The 22,395-nt window shown below is 31.2% G+C and overlaps 1 long non-coding RNA gene across 1 annotated transcript; it reads left to right on the forward strand.

The window, feature by feature from the left end:
• Positions 1-389: 389 nt before the first annotated feature.
• Positions 390-16,896, forward strand: LOC129979294 (uncharacterized). The gene is made up of 4 exons (XR_008785227.1): positions 390-1,102; positions 5,061-5,332; positions 13,104-13,774; positions 14,859-16,896. It is a non-coding gene; the product is annotated as an uncharacterized LOC129979294 (long non-coding RNA).
• Positions 16,897-22,395: the final 5,499 nt, after the last annotated feature.

Raw genomic sequence — 22,395 nt, forward strand, 5'->3', positions numbered from 1 at the left:
ATGAATAGCAGATTTGAAATAAAATATTTAAACATTTATATTTACACGATTACTCATAATAAAATGTTGTAATTATTTTTTTTATTAAAATCACGCAATCAATAACTTCCAGAGAAACTTCCAGGCAGGAACGTCATCCTCATTATAAGACCAAATTTATAAAATCAGTCCTAAAATAAGTCTCGTGTTGCATTAAAATAGTACTTCATATAATTAAATTACGGAACAGAAAAGTTAAAATAATGTATCGTCAGTTCTGTATTCTTACATTTCTTATATTTTCGATCAAATATTGGCGGTCTTCGGCTTCCTACTTTTTTGTTGGAAATATTGTGTGGCTTAGTATTAATTACATCACTTTTGTATGATCCATTCGGGAAACGGAAGAAAGAAGACGAGTAACAAAATCCAGCTAGGACGAAGACTACATAACCAGCTCTTTGAAGTATTTAATAAAGTTTTTCCGGAACATGTCAGAAAATATTAGTTAGGATTCGGAGCCAAACAGTATCATGGTGTACCTTCATTGACGCCTATGCTACTGAGTCCTCACTTTTTGATGTTCCTTAAGTGAAAATCCGCTTATAGCACATGGAATGATCACCTGTGATTGCTAACCATTTTACAGGCTACCTTTGTTTCACTTTGCCCTCATTTTCTACAAAATCCGAAAGATTTCTTTTCAAATATATCGAAATTATTCTTGCCTATTTAAAAATATTTATATTTACTGCGTTTGCCTCTTTAGGGTTCAAATTTGGATAATTATTTTTGTAGCCCTTTTTTAATATCGGCTTGTTGAGTAGCCACCTTGCATTTATCTTTGGAAGAAGAGAAGGATTGATGAGACATTTCAAGACTCTCAAAAACCGATAAATATTCTGAAGATTTGCTACTTCTCATTTTGTTGTTCCTTGTATAAGGTTGAAGACTGATTTTGTAAATTATAGAAAATGTCTGTATATATTCGAACTCGAAAGATAATGCAATTTATTAATGTCTATGGTACTACTGAATGTTTTAAATATCCCGAAGTCTTCAGTACTAGCAGGTACCATTTTTAAAACCTGTTCACTATAGATGCTGGACTAGATGATAATGGGTAAGCTGTGTTTTTTTTTCCCGAGTTCACATGAATATAATAAAGAAATACGAGTATTTTATTTACTGAAGATTCGAACACTTTTTCGACTGAAATATCCATTCTCAATAAATTTCTTTTTTCTGAACAGGTTTATTGCATTATTTTGAATGTGTATCACAATTTATATAATTAATGAGTATACCATGACTGCTGTCATTTACTAAATTGAAATGAATCAATTTAAAATGTGAAAGTTGTTCATTAACTTTATGGAATTTAATTACTATGAAGTGTAATAATATTACATAGTTTAAATTTTTGTTGAATTAGTTTCTGGATTCGGGAAATTCAACTAAAAATTCGACAATACTATTCTACTAGGATAAAGTCAAGCGTTTCAGTTTTTCTTGGGAATATTTAATTCAAAATTCTATCAAAAACGAAGAATGTTCGAGATTCATCTTATAAATAAGTGTACAAAAAATTCATATAATAGAAAATTTTAGAACTTTCTTTTTATAAAAAAATATCAGATATGAAAAAGCACCAAACTTGACAGAGTTCTTAGTTTTCATAAAACGGAAGAAATCTGAATGGAAAGTAAATAAAAAAAATCATTCAAGCTAGTTTTGTGTATAACTGTTATTGAAGTTCACGAATACTTTCAAATAACTAATTTCTATTAAAGAAATAATTTATTTTCATGACTTTGAATATGATTTAGATACAAAAAATGAGAATAATCCAGTTCATCATTTCACCATTGTCCAAGTAGTTTTACTTGTTTATTTAACTTTTTAGTGAATAATTCGTATTCTTTTCAAAGTTAAAAAAATCTATAATGTTGCAGATAGTTGTAGTTTCACTTCTATTCGAAATTACTTTGCTTTGGCACATTATTGCCTCTCGTTCAATATAAGTGTAAAAAAAAGTGGACTGTAAAATTCCCCTGAATTCAAGTCTTTTCCGCATATCAAGTCTTTTCCGCATTTCAAGTCTTTTCCGCATTTCAAGTCTTTTCCGCATTTCAAGTCTTTTCCGCATTTCAAGTCTTTTCCGCATTTCAAGTCTTTTCCGCATTTCAAGTCTTTTCCGCATTTCAAGTCTTTTCCGCATTTCAAGTCTTTTCCGCATTTCAAGTCTTTTCCGCATTTCAAGTCTTTTCCGCATTTCAAGTCTTTTCCGCATTTCAAGTCTTTTCCGCATTTCAAGTCTTTTCCGCATTTCAAGTCTTTTCCGCATTTCAAGTCTTTTCCGCATTTCAAGTCTTTTCCGCATTTCAAGTCTTTTCCGCATTTCAAGTCTTTTCCGCATTTCAAGTCTTTTCCGCATTTCAAGTCTTTTCCGCATTTCAAGTCTTTTCCGCATTTCAAGTCTTTTCCGCATTTCAAGTCTTTTCCGCATTTCAAGTCTTTTCCGCATTTCAAGTCTTTTCCGCATTTCAAGTCTTTTCCGCATTTCAAGTCTTTTCCGCATTTCAAGTCTTTTCCGCATTTCAAGTCTTTTCCGCATTTCAAGTCTTTTCCGCATTTCAAGTCTTTTCCGCATTTCAAGTCTTTTCCGCATTTCAAGTCTTTTCCGCATTTCAAGTCTTTTCCGCATTTCAAGTCTTTTCCGCATTTCAAGTCTTTTCCGCATTTCAAGTCTTTTCCGCATTTCAAGTCTTTTCCGCATTTCAAGTCTTTTCCGCATTTCAAGTCTTTTCCGCATTTCAAGTCTTTTCCGCATTTCAAGTCTTTTCCGCATTTCAAGTCTTTTCCGCATTTCAAGTCTTTTCCGCATTTCAAGTCTTTTCCGCATTTCAAGTCTTTTCCGCATTTCAAGTCTTTTCCGCATTTCAAGTCTTTTCCGCATTTCAAGTCTTTTCCGCATTTCAAGTCTTTTCCGCATTTCAAGTCTTTTCCGCATTTCAAGTCTTTTCCGCATTTCAAGTCTTTTCCGCATTTCAAGTCTTTTCCGCATTTCAAGTCTTTTCCGCATTTCAAGTCTTTTCCGCATTTCAAGTCTTTTCCGCATTTCAAGTCTTTTCCGCATTTCAAGTCTTTTCCGCATTTCAAGTCTTTTCCGCATTTCAAGTCTTTTCCGCATTTCAAGTCTTTTCCGCATTTCAAGTCTTTTCCGCATTTCAAGTCTTTTCCGCATTTCAAGTCTTTTCCGCATTTCAAGTCTTTTCCGCATTTCAAGTCTTTTCCGCATTTCGAATACATCTGTTTTTGAGCAAATTAAAAACTTGTGCATGTCTTTCGCAAGATAAAATGAGAAATAATGTTAGGTTCTTGTATCAAGGATTTGATATCCACCAGCATTCAAATGAATTTGTTTGTGGCAGCTTAGTATCAAACTGATATAAAATGAGCAAAGCAATGTATTCCTTAATTCAAAATAATTTAGATGACAATTATCTGTATTTATACTACTAATAAAGATGAAAATCATTAGTAAGCTGAATTAGTATACAGAAAAGAAGCGTTGTTACTATTTCTTAAAACTAAAAAAAACTTGAAAAAATGAAACACGCTGAAAAAATAGAGTATCATTGAAAAAAAAATTTTGATTTCGTATAAAAATAGGTTTGTTATTTGTTCCAGAATGGCTGAAGAAACATTTTTTTATTAGTAGAAATAAATATGGGAATAAATTTAAATTTTAGTTAAAAATCTAAAATATGGGGGGGGAGAGAATGAATCTTTTTGTAAATGCCACGCCTCGGTAAGTTACTATTAGCCAAATTTAATCATTTCAGGTCCAAATGTCTGCACGAAGAGCTTTACATTCAATGCATAATGAGCGTCATCAATCCTCACAATTTATGGAAAGCTTACTGGAAAATTTCTAATGAGCAGCATAATGTAGGATGTAAATTTTAACAGTCCATGCTTCTAATAGCACTAAATTAATACGTTGTATGACATGGGATTAGAGGTGACAGATCCTCGACTTGGCTGCGATGCTAAGACTGGCTCGAAGAGGTTTTCTGAAATACAAGATTTGAAAGAATATGAATCTTTATAAATTTTTACCGTTTACCTTCGTAAATACAAAGCTGTGAAAAAAAGTAATGCTATATAAAACATATCAAAGTTTTGTTTATGTTTAAAATATAAACCCTTAATTTTTTGCATTTGCATTCTATAGTTTTATTTTTTTGATAGCACATCATGCAAAACCGTTTCGTGTCGTAGTTTTCTTTAAAAAAAACACTTGAAATTGAGATTTCTATTTCTTCAATTCTATTACTATAACATTTTGTAAACGCATTCAGAGCCGTAGGCGTGACCGATGAATCTTGTGCAATAAAATTATATTATTACCACAGCTTACTTTGAAATATTATTTACAACAAGTAACATTTGTGGCATAAAACAGCTCACTGTGGTGCCACAGAAAAACCCTGTAAAACTAGTAACGCTTTCAAAGGTGCTAAGAAGAAACTCTTTAAATGTACATATGCGAAAATATATGTAGTAATGCCAATGAAAGTTATATTTCCTTCATCTTACGTAAAATGTTATTAAACGCACAGGACTGTAACATCGTTATGTTAGGGCAAGATCACGTTTTCTGCCATGCAGTGGGATGTTCATATATTTTAATATTCTATTGCGTCTTTAACATGCACGTTGCATTCTCATTTGGTGCAGCTTGGTCAGCTCTAGCCCTTGTGCAATGAAAAATTATTCATTCATTCTGTCACATTTCCTATGTTATTGTAAAGCTAAATAAAGCAACTCGAGGAGGAATGTTTACTATTATAAATAGTGGTTCGGTGGCTTAGATAAGAGACAGTGAAATTGCACTTTCTCAAGTTTAGTTCATTCCAAAATTTTATTCGTAATGCGAAATGACCGTAAAGCGAAAAAGAATTTTCGATATGAATCAATATAAAATATGTTCCAATTCGAAAAAAAATAGAAAAAATTTTCTGCAGTTTGTTTATAATTTGCGTAAATATTATAAATTGCATTTTCTCTTATAGCTCATCATTCCGCAAAGATTAAGTGTGAAGTAGAAGCGACACCTTCATCTTTATACCCAACTCTCCTGATGTGATGGATTTCATATATCGAAGTTATCGTCGCTGCCAAGTGTCGTCCTTTCGATTTCTTTTTGAAAATACAATACTGGATCCAAGCTGGTTTCGGAAAAGATCCCCATCTGAATCGCACCACACTGAACCAAGCCATTTTTAGATGGAAGAGGAAGATATTTTCTCTTGGATTTCCCATTCTATCGCATTAGACTAACCAGGTATGTCTATATAATTGTGGCATCTTACCCGCTTAGAGATTACATGCATCGAATATTCAGAAAGTATCAATGTTTCTTCCCTATTCTTTCAAAATACTAGATTCAGATTTTGTTGCCTTCCAAGAATTTACAAATCGAGCAAATTTAATTCCAATCAAGATAATTTTAAAAGAACACGAAAGGCAGTTTGAATACGGAGCAATCGAATTCTTTCAAAAATGAATGAACCGCAAAGCAAGAGTAACCTGGCAATAATTAAAATTCCCAGAAGTTAAAAACGAAAATTAAATATTTTCTGATACAATAATTATTAAAATCATTAAAGGGAATTTTCCAAAATCACAGAAAATGTTGTTCATTTTTATGCCAGTAATTTTCGCTATTTTTTTCTTATTCGGATATCAAACGCTCTCTAAATATGGATTCTTCATAAAATGCTTTCATTTAAATCCCGGTTTAGTTTCATTTCGGTATATTTCTAATTAATAATTCCTGTAGTTTCTACCTAATATTCAAACGTGATCTAGGTTTGCTGATTATATGCTGTTATTCCAACTTTTGCTTATGCATTGTGATATGGTAAATCGCGGATTGAGCAGTAAAAATTAAATTTTTCATCTGGATAAATTTGTTGTCAAAGTAAATTAATATTTAATCGAAAGGGGAATTTTGATGTTGTTGCGCTTAAAATTTAATTTCATAGTTGATACTTGATGTTAGGGCCAAAGCAGAATTTAATTGAATCCAAGATTAATTGTTTTGTAAGAAAAGGAATAAAATGTTGGTACATATTTTAAAACTCCAAGCATTAAAACAATTTCCTGCACTATAGAACTGAAAAATTTCAAATTTCCTATGTTTAGAGAAATGATTTAGTGTTAAATGCTTAAGAACATTTCGAAAATTCAAGGTAAAAATATGCGTGTTGTAAATGAAACTTTTCTTCTGAATGGTAAAAATATAAAAGCAAATTGGAAAAAATACTTTAACCGATTTTTTTTTTTTTTTTTTTGAAATGATAAATTTCTGAGTGATAAGGCCATTTTCCAATTCTGTTCTATTGAAATTCTGATTTCCCTAACATTTCATAGGATGTCAAATAGCATTACTTTGTAGTAGGTGTTATTGAGGATGAATGAAGTGCTTTTCGTTAATTTCGAATCCGTAGTGCCTGATATTGCCGATCGTTACCTTCAACATTCTCTCTCTGTTCGAACTAATTCTTTCTCTTTAAATTTTCTTCAATGGCACACTACTGTTTCACATTAAAATGAAATTCCTTTTTATTAGTAGTGTAGGTCTCCCCTTTTTATTTTGATATCATTCATGTAAGTTTATATTAATGGAAAAAATCTAAATTGCATCAACATATTTGATATTTTTGAATATTTATATACTAAGAGCTATTTGGTTAATATTGTCCGCTTTCATTTCGTTGGAATTGTCTTTATTCAATCAAATCATGAATTCTCGGACATGCTATTACTTGAAATGAGATGTTTTAACATTTCAGAGGGTGTATTTTTATCGTTTTCCGCCTGAAAATTACTTTGTTAAATAAACGTTAAAATTCAATGTTATTAGCTGAAATTTTAAAAAATACTTTGTCTTGTCATTTAAGTGCCACTAATATCTGAAATTTCAGTTTGTATGTTTTAAAGTGTAATTTTAAAGCAATTCCAAGGAAAATGTTAATAGTGCTCCATGCTTTACGTCAGATTCGTGCATCCAAATACGTGCTTTTAAATTTAAGTGTCGAACCATTCGTGTATTATCCAAAGCAAACAGCATTTTAATTAAAATTTGATTTATTCATAATGTAATTTGATTGCAATGAGCCGAATTTTTCTGAGTTCAGAGACATAATCGGGAATTGATGGAGATCAGATTTGGACAAGCTGGTATTGAGAGAAATCCAATATTAAAATTCATAAATTGTCTGGGAAAGCCGTATAGAGTATAGGAAATATTTTTATGGAATTTCGAAAGTTAATACTCATTTGCATATGACGAATCCTGTTTTATTTACTACTAGCCACCTTTGGCGGTCAGCCGGTTCGCCAATCTTAATGTTCGTTAAAATTTAATAATTAAATATTTTATCCAATTCCTACTTTAATAGCTTCTTCATCAAAATATTTTAAAACTTCAAATTTTGATAGTCATATAATTCACTCGTAATATTATAAAGGCCTTCAGTCATAATGTAATATATATCTCTCTAATTTTCTGTTAGCTCCTCTAGAATTTATGCCTTAAATTAAACTGGAAAGGATTAATTGGCAATTAATATAACAATATTTTTTACTGAAACGAAGCATTTTTTTTATAATATGATTACTAAAAACAGTCACTGAGGGTTTAAAATTTAATGGACACTAAAAAAATACCTTTCTTAATTTATGTAATATCTCAAGAATTTGTCAACAAAATGTTCTCAGATTCATCATGAGCAAATTAATTAACAGTGCTTAATTTTAAATGCATCAAACATTAAGAAAATAAAATGAATCGTTTGAAATAATCGGTCGAAAAATCTTTAGCCTAGCCTCATTAGCATGGGAAAACTTAAGCCTTACTCATTTGGAGGTGGGGAAAATGAGAATTTTTTTTGGCGGGAAAGCAAGTTTTTAATTAATAATTAAAATTCTAATTAAAAATTCAAAAACGGGACTTCAGGTGCATACACCAAGGTATACATGTACCAAATTTGGTAGTTGTAGGTCAAACGGTCTGGCCTGTAGAGCGCCAACACGCACACACACATTGAGCTTTATATAAGTATAGATTTCCCTGCTTTAGTAAATATGTAGCTCATCAAAACCATCATAAAGAAACCCTGGGTTCGGTATTTTTTAAATTCTGTTTTCGTGTTCATTTCAATGCAAAATATTTGATCTCCTTGACGCAATGAGGAGTATTGTCGTTCGTTTTGTTCTCATTTTGAAATGCATAATGCGAATGAGAAAATTGCCTAGTGCTGCACATTTTTCACGTCTCATGTTACGCACAGATATATTGTGAGGAAGAGAATTAATGCACTTTATTGGAGTATATTGTGTCTGAAGCCTAATCTTTGCAATGGCGAATTATGCAGTGAATGGAGAAAGCAATGAATACAACATAATCGAATGTGGAAAGGGTCAATGGGAAATATGAAAGCGTGGCAAGTCATTTCGCCATCTATTGTGTTGTAAAACAGAAATGATTCACTCGTCCTTATTCGGATGATGTATGTAAAATTGAGAAGCGGAAATTTATGGAGTTATCGGCATGAGTAATGGCGTGTGTGAGAGTATGGGAATTGTGGCCTGAGGCTGGTGTTAGCAGTACGTGTTGCTTTGAGAGAATCATGGAGCGGTGGAGTAGCTTGCGAATTCTGGTTTCGGAACACGGGGGGGGGGGGTGACGGCATAGATGTGTGTGGGATTGCAATCTATTTCGAGGGTGGTGCTAGAAGCGGGTTGTGTAATTTCGAGGGTGGTGTTGGAAGCGGCGTGGGTAATGTGTGTGACTGTGGATTGTAATGTCGAGGGTGGAGTTGGAAGCGGCGTGGGTAATGTGTGTGACTGTGGATTGTAATGTCGAGGGTGGTGTTGGAAGCGGCGTGGGTAATGTGTGTGAGTGTGGATTGTAATGTCGAGGGTGGTGTTGGAAGCGGCGTGGGTAATGTGTGTGACTGTGGATTGTAATGTCGAGGGTGGAGTTGGAAGCGGCGTGGGTAATGTGTGTGACTGTGGATTGTAATGTCGAGGGTGGAGTTGGAAGCGGCGTGGGTAATGTGTGTGAGTGTGGATTGTAATGTCGAGGGTGGAGTTGGAAGCGGCGTGGGTAATGTGTGTGAGTGTGGATTGTAATGTCGAGGGTGGTGTTGGAAGCGGCGTGGGTAATGTGTGTGAGTGTGGATTGTAATGTCGAGGGTGGTGTTGGAAGCGGCGTGGGTAATGTGTGTGAGTGTGGATTGTAATGTCGAGGGTGGTGTTGGAAGCGGCGTGGGTAATGTGTGTGAGTGTGGATTGTAATGTCGAGGGTGGTGTTGGAAGCGGCGTGGGTAATGTGTGTGAGTGTGGATTGTAATGTCGAGGGTGGTGTTGGAAGCGGCGTGGGTAATGCGTGTGAGTGTGGATTGTAATGTCGAGGGTGGTATTGGAAGCGGCATGGGTATTGCGTGTGTAAATTGTGATTTTGAAGTTTTGGCGCAGTGTATGAAATGTGTGTGTCAGAATTGTGAAAATAGAAAATGTTCAATGGAAAAATGGTGCCGATATTGTGTATTTCATAAGAATAAGCTACTTCATCTATTTCAGCGTAGCTTAGTTTGACATTACGAACAATATTTCGATAGAACGCAAGACAATTCGAAGTAGAAAAGTAATGCGAAATGAAGCTTAACAGAATGCTTAGTCAATTCTTAAATGTTAAATCCAGTTCATTTCTGAAGGCCTTTGTTAATAATTAAAACAAAAACATTTTGAATTTGAATTCCACCAATCCAGCAGTTATGGATTTTTTTATGGGTATATGACTGATTAATAATGCCGAGTTCCCACTCTGCCTTGGAATATTCTCCCGTCAGAAGAAAGATTGAACAATCAATTAACAGATAAATCGAGTGAACTAATGAAATTTGCTTCGTGACATTATTTCCGAAAATCTCTCATAATGAGAACTCTCAGCTCAAGACAACAAATGCAATTCATAAAGATTGTAGCCAATAAATGTAGTAAATTTTTAATGGTTGAGTAGTATCGACACATAGCATTTTAATGCTTACATTCTGAGGAGCAGAAATAAATTAAATTCATATTTCGTTAAATTTGATAGGAGTCCTAAAAAAATTCGCTCTTTTCCCCATAAAATTTCAAATACTATTAAAATAAAAATATTTATTTCATGGACGTTACAGATTTTCTAGAAAATTTCTTCGAATAATACTTATTCTCATTTGGAAGGGCTTAAGAGGACTTTTAACTGGAATGAAGCTTAGGTTAATTTCAAAATTTCTATACTTTCAAGTAAGTTTATTTTAATTGTATTTTAAATTTAAACGCGCAGTTCTTGCAATATAGAACAATAATTGCTCCTTTTCCATAATGTTCAATTATGAAACATTTCGCTCTTTTAACCACCCTTCTTTCTCCGTCTTGGAATTAAAATCCCTATCTAATATGAAAAGTAATCTTGTGGGCCTCGGCTATTTAATATTCTATATATTCATTATTCTTCTAATTGATATAACAATTTCACATCCCATGAAAAAAAAGTTTTGATTGAGGCTTGCATTGTCGATCAACCGTAAACTGATAAGCTATTTCTGATGTTGAAGGCATGTCATTTCTTCTGAATAGAGTAGCTCGGCTTATTTGAACTTCTCTCCTCCCAGAATTTAGAAACAATTTAGTTCGCTCCATATCGCAACAGAAAAGAAGTTTGAATAACCTCATATATCGAATGCGGGGAGAATTTCACTAACTTTCAATGAAAATAAGTAATTGGCTGGAGCATCGATAGGAAAACTTGGGTAATCGAGCTTTAGAGATAAAAAATAAACATTTTTAAATGTAGCTATTCTAATTTTATTTATACAAATTTGGTATTGAACCTCTTTGAACTTAAACATGTAAAAAAAATCATTTTCATAAAATTTTTAAAAATATGAAATGTTTTAAGACAAAGACGTAGTTTGAAAGCAACGTTGCTTGTTGTAAACAAAAAAAGCACAATTTGATCACTTTTCTGCAATTCACCTTCAAAAATTTAAAAACGGTAATCTTTACTTTCTGAATTGAATTACAGTTATGTTTTGAACCTTGAGCTTCAGCGCAGATTATCCTACAAAAGTATCTTGTACTAGAATAATATCTATATAAAAACGGTAATCGCTAGCAATGAGTTGCCGCTGAACTATTTTTAACTATTTGAAACTTTCTAAGATGAATTAAAATATACACGCTTGATGGACGCTTAGATAGAATGAGGAAGAAACATTAATAGTCTCTGGATATTCCATGCATGTGGCTTCTAAACGACGTGAGTGCCAGAATTATATGGGTTTTACATGGTAAAGGCTAATGACAGAGACAAGAACCATGGTGATTGTTTTCTTGTGCCTTTTTCTACAAATGTGCCGATTGAATGAATGTTAAGTTGGCATCTTCAATGTGTAAAAATGATTGGAACATTAGATCTTGAATTTAAACTGTTTCACTAAACCACATAGTTTCTGTTAGATTCATTACATTTTTTAATCATTTGAGTGAAATGGAAAGTCACAGAAATCATTAAAGAAGCAGATTAGCCGTTTAATGGGAACAATTGCACAACGTCATTCACCATAAGAAGAGGGAGGGACTGCCTTTACAGCTTTTGGCAAAAAGCACGGATAGTAGCTGTCCAGATGGCCAAAAAAAAATTTTGTTTCACACAAAGTAATATCGGTAAGTTATGCTATTTATGATAATTGTTATATCGAAATGAAGATTAAATAAAATCGTTTGATTTTATGCAATGGTAAAAGGAACTATAAAAATGTATTCATTTTATTGCATCATTTATTCATAGGCTGGATAACTTTTGACGCTTAATAGATACTAATTTGCGTGATAAAGATATGATGCCAAACACCGTATTTTCTCAGTTCCATACACATGTCATCTATATCAATTTTGCTGGATGCGAGGAAGTATTCGCTTAAGATACGTCTATGTATTCAAAGGCACAGTAAGTACTCGAATTTTATTAATGAAACTGACAAAACGATATGGCATATGGAAGTTATTTTAATTTGTTCATCAAGAAAGCAAGTTTCTGGTGGGAAAAAAAGATGCGAAATATAATTATTTGAAAGCATTTATCAAAATTGATTCCTCCTAGTATAAGAACTACAAGAATTTGAATATTAAATGCGTGTAATCCATGAGCCAAATTTCGATAGTTGTGTTTCCAAGTAATTACTCGCCTGAAAGGGGAGTCTGCTTGGAATGGTCATCTGCATGTCATCATCGCTAGAAAAATATTGCTTGGCCAGGAACCCTTTCAAATAACCGGTTCCAGCACCTATGAAAAGGTAAAAATATTTGTAGGTAATTTTGTATTGTTTCTGTATGGGCCAAAGTGAAACTTTCTTTCTAGTATGACCAAACGTATTGCTATTAAGAAAAATATATTAATTTTCTTTCAGATTCTTCATTTGTTGTAACAGTAGATGTTTAAGATCATTAAATTCTTGTTTAAGCATCTATTTAAGAAATTTTATAAAATTAAAATTGATTTGTTTTTAAATGATATTTCATATTTTATCTCGATGCATAATATGGCTTTTTATTAGAAGAGCATTCTAACTAAAATTCGTTTTCATATAAACCTTATGATATAAAGTATAATCAATAATTCTGCTTGAAGAATAATTAATAAACTGGATGCTCCATTTATTTTCTCTAAATGAATAGGCGTATCGCTAGAAAAAAAATAATTAGAATCGTCTTTTTTAAAAGAATAAATGAAATGGGTGGGTGAAATGTTTTACTAATGTATTTCAAATACGAAAAGATTTAAAAATTTTCAAGTCATTTTTCCTTTAACTAAAATTTTCTTAGTTAAAAAACAGTTAATTTTTTTCCATAAATAAACTCGCTGGCAAATTCTTTTCGAGAGTTTGAATTACCGGTGCAGATTAAAAGTGCAAAATTGTAATTGCATATACTCCTGCATTTCATGGTATTCTTGATGGATGGTTTCATATCTGTTGATTTAAATTATTTAATTTTTTCAGATTGACATGTTTTGACCGAAATGACCATGGCTCAACAGGAAATATCTGGAACCTACAAGTGGATTTTGGAATTTGGACCCTTTTCAAATTAAATTATGGTCAGAGATCCAACAGATATAATTGATAGTTTCAAAAGCTAGGAATATTAAACCAAGTTCAAAATGCATCGCCTTTAATACTCGCAAATTATCAAGACTTAAATTCAGTCTGCACAGTGGATTGAAAGTGAAAGGTTTATGATCTCTCCATATACCAGACAAGTGGTTTCAAAGAAACGAGGGCAAAATCATGTGGATTTAACATGTGTAATCCGTGATAGAAGAAAATAACCATGAAGATTTCTTCTTATTAAACTATGGAATCAATGTTAATTTGGAGGATTTTTTTTTTTGTGCAATGACAGCAAGAACTTGTGAGATAACATCCGTTTGCTCCAGTTTACTTGTACTTAAATACTTGGGTGAAATAGAACGTCATATAAAGCAAACAAAGATCAACTAATCTGCATTTGATTCTACAGCAGCGCACTGTGCAAAGAATACATCTGATGTCATCTATTTGAATAACGAAACTCCATCTGTGGAATGAAAGGCCTTTTCAGTTCCAGCTACAAACTCTATATACAAAGGATGTCTGGATGCACAGGAAAGAACGGTACTGAAGTGATTTCGGTAAGTTTTGCAAATTAAGATAACTGTCGTATTAAAATGAAGATTGTATCCAATCATTTGAATCGACTGTCAAATAACTAACAATGTACTTTTTCATTTTGTTAGTTATTTTAATAGGTTAGACAATTTACCGATGCAATTTTTCTGGGAAAAAACGCATCCGCACTTGGTATGTTACGACTTTTTCGATTCCATACTCACGCCCTCAATACACATTAATTGTGCTTATTTCATGGAAAATATTCTCAAGATGACATGCTAAATTCCTGAATTATAATAGAAATCTCAGATTTGACATTTGATCATTTTATTTGAGATTTTCAAGAGATATGTTGCATGGCCAGAAATCTCTTCAAACCTACGGATGTGATAAATAAGTAAAATATGTTCCAGTGTAATTTTGTTTCAAGTCTTATTTCATCCTCCAATTAACTCATTTTTTAGAACGAATCAAACATATTGCAATTGATATTTAAAATATTATCTTAGTTAATCGTAGTAAGTAATCGGTACATACTTGTATCAGTTAGGTTATTTTCAAGTATTTAAATAAACCAGAAAATTTCATCTACAAACCTACGAAAGAAATACTTTTCAAGCAAAACTTTGGACTATGTTTTGTCTTATGCACGAAAGCGTCTGCTTTGGAGCCTAAGTGGCTTTTGAGAACATTTTGACGACTTTGCAAAATAACCTACTGTATTCAGAAGAATAACCAGTGACGGCAGTTATTGGACGGTTGTTTCAGCATCCATTATTAGCGCCACTTCTAATCCTTGGAGAATAAACTTTTTCGGAAAATTCAGGAACGAAATATTTTTTATTTAGCTAATGATTTAAGTGAAACTTTAATATAAATGTAAATTTCAAAAAGCGAAATGGTAAGTAAGCCGAAGTGTTAATTAATCTACATTTTAAAATTTTTATTTTCATTTCTATGTATAACAAAATTGTAAGCAAATTCTTTTATGGAACAACTGGATAATTGATTTAAAGTGCAAAATTAAGTCACTTCTACTCCAGAATTTAAAGATATTCTAGATATTTTCAGATATATATTAATTCAAATATTTAATATTTTCAGATATTAACAGGAGTTGGCCGAAATGATAGCGGTAAAACGGATGGCATTCAGAATCTTCATCAAGCGAATATTAGAACTCGGTGCCTTTAAAAGGAAATATTGGATGGCGATCCAACAGATGCAGCTTGTGTCTTTGGTCTGATATTAGAGCAAACCCAAAATGAGTATTTTGTGCCAATATATTATCAATGATATGCATGGTGGAAATGTAAATGTATATGTAGTTAACATTACTTGAGGATATCAATACATCTCTGAAATACTTTGTTCTTCTATTTTAAGGTGTTGAATATTTATATATTTTTGGAGAATTCTTTCAATCAATGCGTAATTGTTCTTGAACTTGGAATTCTTGGAACTTGGAAAAGGTTGAAGTGCATGGAATGTAAATCGTTCAAAGCCTGTGTTTGGCATATGAATCAATATTTCTTAACTGTTCTGGAAATTGTTATGCATATGTCCATTTTAATAGCTTCTGGTACATTATATTTCCTTCAAAGTGGATATTTGTATTCTACTCTTTTAGACACAAGTATTTTTTTAAATATTATAGACATATGAAACATTTTTATGGATAAATTAAAATTTGATAGTGTGTTTGATTTTTTGCTGAATATCTAAAACCAATTTCCATCAATTTTTCTTTCAACGCGTATAAAATTGACTTCAAAATTTCATTTGTAACCATACTCTTATTAGAAGTTAACAAGTCGAACTTTTGTTACTCTCCCAGCAATATAGCCAGTGATCTCAACCACTGTCACAGAATTGAAATAAAAAATATATAACGCCTTAATTTGCATTTGACATTTCTCCATTGTCAACGGAGAATACACTTTCATGATATTGGATGATTTGTTAACATTCTTTTTCATCATCGATTGCATTATTAAAATTCTAAAAATTTAATTTTTTGTCAACCGATTAGGTGTTATTCCTTCTCATCAACATAATTGTTTGTAGACAGTTTTCAATTTTTTGACAGATTTTACAAAGTAGTCTTTCTTTATTTTCATTTATTACTGAATGTCAAAGATCGCGAAAGCAATTTCATTCATTTTTCCTGAATAGAAATTTAAATATGGTGTCAAAGATCATTATTTGAAATTTAATTTCAACACTTTGAGAAATTTTATCACGATTTTTGTAGCTATATTAATCAAATATCTGTACATTGCATCCATTTTCAATTATTTTTTTAAATCAAGATTCTATTCTTATTAAATTTATTAAAAATTGGTGATAATAAATGATTAATAGAACTTCACTTTGTGACTATGAAATAAGTTACCACAAACTCAGTATATTTAGTGTAATGGCTATGTGCGTATAATTCTGATTTAGGAAATATTTTTTTTTTCTATAAGGGTCTTAACATTAGCCTTTGAAATATTGTTTTATAATTTTTTTATTAAAATTTTGATCTGAAAGCAAAATTTGTGAAAATGAAATTTGCTTTAATATGTATCTGCATGTTTATCTAGTTTAAAATATATCAAAAATCACTGCTGTCAATGGCGGGAGAAACGCGTCTGTATCCTGTATGAAAGAAATGGCAAAAAAATGCGTTGTCCACATGTCTACTTTGTTTTCTTAAAGATTATTTGAAATTTAAATATTTTCCCATAAATATGGCTGAAATTTATGTTTGCCTACGTGAAACAGTATTGTTCATTGCAAAGATATTTTATGTTTATATATTGAATTTGGTAATATTAATTATTGGAACTGTAATTATTCTTAAATAATGCGATATGATAGTGCTTTCTTCTCTTTTCATTAACTTTCACATTTGAATAATCGTAAAATGCACAGCATTCATTTTTCCTGAACAGAAATTTAAAAACATATCAATGATCGTTAATTTGTAACCTAATTTCAATACTTTCAGAAAAATTTTAACATAGTATTTGTAATTATATTAAATAAGCATCTGTTCATTGCATCCATTTGCAGTTAGGCTTTTAAAAAATATTTTATTCTTGTTAAATTTATTTTAAGTAAATTAATGATAAATTTATTTAAAAAAAAGTTAGCATTTCAAGTTTACCATTAATCTTATAATAAGTAATGATTTCTAAATCTCGCCATTTTGGCCTTCAATTTTACTTCCATCCGCGGATAGAGGATACTTTGATTGACTCGGCCGGCCAGCCAGCCAATCAAAATGTCCTTCGATTCTTCGAAGGCATTTGATCATTGTGCCTGATCATTACAATGATCTATGTACCTTAGAAGAAAATGATTCTCGCGCTTGATTAGCAAGAATCAAAATTTCTAAAAATCTACTCGAGTATAATAAAATATTAGTTGAGGGGAAAAAAGTGAATGGATGCGATGAATGTTGAATAATGTAGGTAAGATTGCTTTCTTTTATTAATAATACGAGTAAATTAAGTTTTATGAGCTTTTCAGAAGATTTTAATTTCAATTTTTATTCCAAGTTATTTAATAAAATATTAAATTATCACTTATTCTAAATTGAATTATGCATTGGAAAAATCTTAGAATGAATGTTCAATTTATATACTATCCTTAAATAATAATTTATATAAATGTGTTTCTTTAATTACATTTTAATAATCAATGCTTGTATTAAATTTTCCATTTCAAGTATGTCAATTTTATGTTAACTGAGTACTTTTATTTTCAAAATTGTTTGAATTCCTTTTAAGCTTTTTGTATAAGACAGCAGTTTGATACCTGTTTAATTTGATATCTGTACTGAATTCTTAATTCAATGCGTTTGTCCTACTTTTTATGTTGTAGTAATTTTGTAAACGATCAATTGTTGTATATTAAACTTGCAAATAAAGTTTGTGTATTTAGAATTCATTTTGTATTTAATTGCCAAATATTCTTGTCTCCTTTCGAATAATTGTTTCGATAAACGTATTAAATTTCTTGAAAGCCACTCCTATAACAAATTCGTGAACTGAATATAAGACGTACATACATACATCCAAGTCCTTTGAAGAATATTGAGTTAATTTAAATTAAAAGTAGAAAAGCACAAGATGAATGAATAGATTTGTTTCCATCCTTTACCTTAAATAATTTCATTATTTTCAAACGTAAATTAGTTGCATGTAAATCATTGGGATTTAATTCGCTAGTTTAATGAAAGAGTATAGATAAAAAGTTAGAAATAGGCCATGCTCTAGAAATGCATTAGTAGAATTTGACAAATTGGAACTTTTGTCTGCTTTTTAACAATGTGTTCATAGAAATTTCATTATGTTTGTCGTATTCATCTGCTTTCGAATTTCAAACTAAAAACTAATAGTATGTTCATTCCTGATAGTGAAAGGGTAAATTTAAGATCTTGCTGAAGAATGCATTTTTAGGTACTTTGAACTGGTTAGATGTGAATTTTAAAGTTTGCTTTGAAGTTTCGTTGTTATTTTTCATATTAATTTATCTGAAAATAAATTAAAATGTTCTTTTATTACTTTCTTAAAATCTGTTATTAAATATTACATATAGTATATATCATTTAAATATTATTTTTAATTTGATATCCTGATTACTACTCTTTTCCGCTTTGTAAATTGTGACAGATAGCGAATTTTTATTGTAGTGAAAATTTTTTCTTTTTGTCAGTTAAAGAATTGTAATATTTTATATTATGAATATCTTCTGGTCTTCGTTCTAGATTAAATGACTAACTATTAAACGATCCTAAGAGTGCGAAATGTCACATAAATGAAAATTGCATTATTATAAACTTAAATATTTTATCAAATAATGAACAGAAAAATAATTTTATTGAATCTGGAAGTCAAAACAAAAATGGTAAATGTGCGAGGTATAGGTAGAAAATCTTTCAATGAATTGAAATCGTATTTCTATTTATAATTCATCTAAATTTTATTTTAAAAAATATTTGCAATTTTGGAGGAAAAAACTACCATTAAAGCTCTCACCGGGAACAGCTTTCTCCGAGTGTACTATTCTAAACAGCCATAAAATATCATAGGGGGAAAATAATTCGGCTTTAAATTTATACGAATGGAAGGGAGATTTCTGAAGGATTATTTCAAAGCATTTAAAGCATTTATATGTACAAAAAATACACGGAGACATTATAGTAAATTAATTAAAAAGAAAACTGAAGAAGGTTAGGAACGGTATCGGAATGATTCTCAATAAAGAAGCATCCATGACGCAAAGGTCCAATATCTGACGCATATGCGACTTGGACAGCTTACATAATGGCAGATTTTATTTTAGGAGAAAAGGAAAATAAGAGGTTTATTTCTAATACTATGAAAATTCTATTTTGTATGCAGAATATATATATAATATACTACTACAAGAGCAAATATTTTAATTCACGAAAAAAAAAATGATTCCAATGTAAAAATAAATGTATGTATTAATACTACTTTAAAATATTTTCTTGTTTTGTCTTAACATTATGGACAAAAAAGTAATACCATAAAAATGTGAGATACCGAAGGGGATATTTTAGATAATTTGGAATTTAAACTGCATTCATAATTTTTATTGACATATTGAAATTGCGTTTTGCAAGTCTTCAGTTCGAATCCCGAAATCAAGGAATTTTTTTTATATTTTTAATTTCTTTTTTCTTAAATTTATTTTCGGTATTTTTATTCCCACACTTACTATGACCTTTTCCAAATCTTATACTTATAAAATAAAATTTAATGTCAAAATATTTCTATGGTCAAGAGAAATTTTAGGAGTCAAGTTCACGCACATGCGCAGAATTCATTCCTACTCAAAACATTGCACTTTTAGATCAATTTGACACCATGTTAAAACTTTTATTGGATAATCATAATGAGAGTCTTAGACCATTCAGACGCGCTGTGGGTACGAAGCTTCGTGGCCAGATCGGCAGCACGAGCCATCTAGTTTTGCTGGTCTTCAGTTCGAGTCTCGAAACTGAGAACTTTTTAAATATATTTTTCTTTTCTTTTTTTTACATTTTTTTAAGATATTTTTATCCTTTATTCCCACACTTACTACGAACTTTTCCAAATCTTTTACTACTGAAATAAAATTTATTTTCAAAATATTTCTATATTCAAGAGTATTTTAGGAGTCAAGTTCACGCACATGCGCAGAATTCATTCCTATTCAAAACATTGCACTTTTGGATCAATTTGACACCATGTTAAAACTTTTATTGGATAATCATAATGAGAGTCTTAGACCATTCAGACGCTCTGCGAGTACGAAGCTTCATGGCGAGATCGGCAACGCGAGCCGCCAGGTTTTGCTGGTCTTCAGTTCGAGTCTGGAAAATTAGAACTTCTAAAATATATTTTCTTTTCTTTTTTTTTAAATTTATTTTAGATATTTTTAACCATTATTCCCACACTTACTACGAACTTTTAAAAATCTTATACTACTAAAATAAAATTTTTTGTCAAAATATTTCTATTATCAAGAGAAATTTTAGGAGTCCAGTTCACGCACATGTGCAGAATTCATTCCTACTCAAAACATTGCACTTTTAGATCAATTTGACACCATGTTAAAATTTTTATTGGATAATCATAATGAGAGTCTTAGACCATTCAGAAGGTCTGCGAGTATGAAGCTTCGTGGCCAGATCGGCAGCACGAGTCACACAGTTTTGCTGGTCTTCAGTTCGAGTCTGGAAAAAGAGAACTTTTTAAATATATTTTTCTTTTCTTTTTTAAAAAATTTATTTTAGATATTTTTAACCATTATTCCCACACTTACTACGAACTTTTCCAAATCTTTTACTACTGAAATAAAATTTATTTTCAAAATATTTCTATATTCAAGAGTATTTTAGGAGTCAAGTTCACGCACATGCGCAGAATTCATTCCTATTCAAAACATTGCACTTTTGGATCAATTTGACACCATGTTAAAACTTTTATTGGATAATCATAATGAGAGTCTTAGACCATTCAGACGCTCTGCGAGTACGAAGCTTCGTGGCCAGATCGGCAACGCGAGCCTACTAGTTATGCTGGTAATCAGTTCGAGTCTCGAAAATGAGAACTTTTTAAATATATTTTTCTTTTCTTTTTTTTAAAATTTATTTTAGATATTTTTATCCATTATTCCCACACATACTACGAACTTTTCCAAATCTTATACTACTGAAATAAAATTTATTTTCAAAATATTTCTATATTCAAGAGAACTTTTAGGAGTTAAGTTCACGCACATGAGCAGAATTCATTCCTATTCAAAACATTGTGCTTTTAGACCAGATTGACACCATGTTAAAACTTTTAGTGCATAATCATAATGAGAGTCTTAGACCCTTCAGACTCTTTGCGGGGACGAAGCTTCGTGGCCAGATCGGCAGTACGAGCTACCTAGTTTTACTGGTCTTCAGTTCGAGTCTCGAAAATGAGAACTTTTAAAATATATTTTTCTTTTCTTTTTTTTAATATTTATTTTAGATATTTTTATCCATTATTCCCACACTTACTACGAACTTTTCCAAATCTTATACTACTAAAATAAAATTTATTTTCAAAATATTTCTATATTCAAGAGAAATTTTAGGAGTTAAGTTCAAGCACATGCGCAGAATTCATTCCTATTCAAAACATTGTGCTTTTAGACCAGATTGACACCATGTTAAAACTTTTAGTGCATAATCATAATGAGAGTCTTAGACCATTCAGACTCTTTGCGGGGACGAAGCTTCGTGGCCAGATCGGCAGTACGAGCTACCTAGTTTTGCTGGTCTTCAGTTCGAGTCTCGAAAATGAGAACTTTTAAAATATATTTTTCTTTTCTTTTTTTTAATATTTATTTTAGATATTTTTATCCATTATTCCCAAACTTACTACGAACTTTTCCAAATCTTATACTACTAAAATAAAATTTGTTTTCAAAATATTTCTATATTCAAGAGAAATTTTAGGAGTTAAGTTCACGCACATGAGCAGAATTCATTCCTATTCAAAACATTGTGCTTTTAGACCAGATTGACACCATGTTAAAACTTTTAGTGCATAATCATAATGAGAGTCTTAGACCATTCAGACTCTTTGCGGGGACGAGGCTTCGTGGCCAGATCGGCAGTACGAGCTACCTAGTTTTGCTGGTCTTCAGTTCGAGTCTCGAAAATGAGAACTTTTAAAATATATTTTTCTTTTCTTTTTTTTAATATTTATTTTAGATATTTTTATCCATTATTCCCAAACTTACTACGAACTTTTCCAAATCTTATACTACTAAAATAAAATTTATTTTCAAAATATTTCTATATTCAAGAGAAATTTTAGGAGTCAAAATCACGCACATGCGCAGAATTCATTCCTATTCAAAACATTGTGCTTTTAGACCAGATTGACACCATCTTAAAACTTTTAGTGCATAATCATAATGAGAGTCTTAGACCATTCAGACTCTTAGCGGGGACGAAGCTTCGTGGCCAGATCGGCAGTACGAGCTACCTAGTTTTGCTGGTCTTCAGTTCGAGTCTCGAAAATGAGAACTTTTTAAATATTTTTTTCTTTTCTTTTTTTTTAAATCTATTTTAGATATTTTTATCCATTATTCCCACACT

This window comes from Argiope bruennichi, chromosome 1 (assembly GCF_947563725.1).
Source record: "Argiope bruennichi chromosome 1, qqArgBrue1.1, whole genome shotgun sequence".
NCBI classification, from domain to species: domain Eukaryota; kingdom Metazoa; phylum Arthropoda; class Arachnida; order Araneae; family Araneidae; genus Argiope; species Argiope bruennichi.